This window comes from Scylla paramamosain, chromosome 20 (genome assembly GCF_035594125.1).
Source record: "Scylla paramamosain isolate STU-SP2022 chromosome 20, ASM3559412v1, whole genome shotgun sequence".
NCBI classification, from domain to species: Eukaryota; Metazoa; Arthropoda; class Malacostraca; order Decapoda; family Portunidae; genus Scylla; species Scylla paramamosain.
The window spans coordinates 18,311,495-18,313,994 of NC_087170.1; the positions used below are offsets into that span (position 1 = coordinate 18,311,495).

Below are 2,500 nucleotides of genomic sequence, written 5' to 3' on the forward strand. Positions count from 1 at the left end.
GTCAGGTTAGGTTAGGTTAGGTTTCAGGTTAGGTTAGGTTAGGTTAGGTTAGGTTAGGTTAGGTTAGGTTAGGTTAGGTTAGGTTAGGTTAGGTTAGGTTAGGTTAAGTCAGGTTAGGTTAGGTTAGGTTAGGTTACGTTAAGTCAGGTTAGGTTAGGTTAGGTTAAGTCAGGTTAGGTTAGGTTAGGTTAAGTTAGGTTAGGTTAGGTTAGGTTAGGTTAAGTTAGGTTAGGTTAGGTTAGGTTAAGTCAGGTTAGGTTAGGTTAGGTTAAGTCAGGTTAGGTTAGGTTAGGTTAAGTTAGGATATGTTAGGTTAAGTTAGGTTAGGTTAGGTTAGGTTAGGTTAAGTCAGGTTAGGTTAGGTTAGGTTAAGTTAGGATATGTTAGGTTAAGTTAAGTTAGGTTAGGTTAGGTTAGGGTGGTAAAATTAAGGACAGTAAGATAATGTAAGGTTAGGTTAGGTCACAAACAACACCAATAATAACACACGTGGCAGAACCATCTCAGCCTCCTTTCTCGCCTTCCCTTGCCCTATGAGGCGCGGCTGACACCCCAGGGAACCCAGAGGCGTCGCAAGGTGAGGTCGTGAGGACTTCCCAAGGGCCCAGTATCCCCTACCGAGCAGCTTCCCTGACGCCCCTAATCTCTTCTCCCATTACGGGGCCGGTGCTCTCCCAAGGACCTCTCCAGAAAGCCGGCAACGTCTCGGAAGTAATATTTATTTTGTTATTGATATATTTACTCATTCACAACTGGTTTACAATGGATCCTAACATCCTCACCTTCTCTCCCCAACTTCCTCTCGCTTTCCACTCCCTGCCTCCACCCACACCACACCCAGCTGCAATCAACCTGAGGAAAACCTGGACAGCCAATCAAAGAAGAGGAAGCAGCGTAAGAATAACCAATCACGTAGCGAGTCACGCGGGATGAAGAAACACCTCAGAAGTTTCCGACAGCATGGACGAGTTCCCACTGGCCCTTAACACACCCTCAACACCCTAAAGACAATCACGCTTCCTTAAATTCCCCAGATACCCAAATATGCCTAAAAGACCCTAAAAAGTATCCCTAAAAACAACTGTGCTTCCATAGACCTTAAATTGCTACGAAATAACTCCAGATATACCTAAAAGATCTTAAAAAGCCCTAAAAAATAGTAATAATGCTCCAAATTAACCTAAAATTCCCCAAAATACCCGCAAAGACTCAACAGTACTCCCAAAAACCCTAAACGTGCCCAAAACACTCTTTAAGTACCAAAAAATTACAAATAAGTGCCTCAAGGATTCCAAAAAGTATGTTGGTGGCAGTGATGGTGGTGGTATTAGTAGTAGTAGTAGTAGTAGTAGTAGTAGTAGTAGTAGTAGTAGTAGTAGTAGTAGTAGTAGTAGTAGTAGAGAGAATAAAAAGAACAAAATAATAATAATAATAATAATAATAATAATAATAATAATAAATGCAATGGAAGAGAGAGAGAGAGAGAGAGAGAGAGAGAGAGAGAGAGAGAGAGAGAGAGAGAGAGAGAGAGAGAGAGAGAGAGAGAGAGAGAGAGAGAGAGAGAGAGAGAGAGAGAGAGAGAGGACGAAAAATTTATAATAGAAGTGTAAGTCTGCTTCAATCCTTTACCGGGGATGGGAGAGGATCAGAACCCATTGAAAGAGATGCTAAATTTTGTTTCATGCATGCAAATCTGAGCGCCACTATCACTTGCCGTCTGTCTGTCTGTCTGTCTGTCTGCCTGTACGTGTGTATGTGTGTTGTTTATACGTTCATGTCTTTTACTTCTCTATTTTGTCTGTCTGTCTGTCTGTCTGTCTTTGCTCCTTATATTTTTGTCTGTTTGTTGGTATGTCTTTCTGTCTAAATGTCTAACTCTTTATCTTCTTTTTCCTCCGTTAATCTGCCTGTGATCCATTTTTCCTTTTATTTATCTGTCTGTCTCTTTCTCTGTCTATCTATCTCATGTCTATCTGTTTTGCCCGTCTTTCTCTTTCTCTATATACATATTTTTTTTTTCATTTATCATTTCATTATTTGTCCATTTCTTTCTCTGTCTGCCTGCATGGATGTATGTTTGCTCTCTCTCTCTCTCTCTCTCTCTCTCTCTCTCTCTCTCTCTCTCTCTCTCTCTCTCTCTCTCTCTCTCTCTCAATCGACCAGTTGCAATAAAGTGTGTCAGCCTTGTCAATTTTGTTCCTAGTTATAATTTTTTCCCTTTCCTCCCCCCCACCTTTTTTTCCATTAATCTCACTACAAATCTCTCTCTCTCTCTCTCTCTCTCTCTCTCTCTCTCTCTCTCTCTCTCTCTCTCTCTCTCTCTCTCTCTCTCTCTCTCTCTCATTCATCACTGTCCTATCTGGTTAGGTTAGGTTGCCCACGCTTAGTCTACTTAAAAGGTGGGGAAGGGCGGAAGAGGAAGTGTGGATAGGAAGTGGATGAGGTGGATGCAAGAGATGAGACTGATGAGATGAAGTGGAAAAGGTAAGGTGGATGAGGT

At 41.7% G+C, this 2,500-nt stretch overlaps 1 protein-coding gene across 7 annotated transcripts in view; it reads right to left on the minus strand.

Annotated features, from left to right (window-relative positions):
- The window catches only part of LOC135110542 (small G protein signaling modulator 2-like), a 97,867-nt gene that overhangs the window by 90,751 nt on the left and 4,616 nt on the right, over positions 1–2,500 (minus strand). The gene's annotated exons all lie outside the window — the stretch shown is intronic.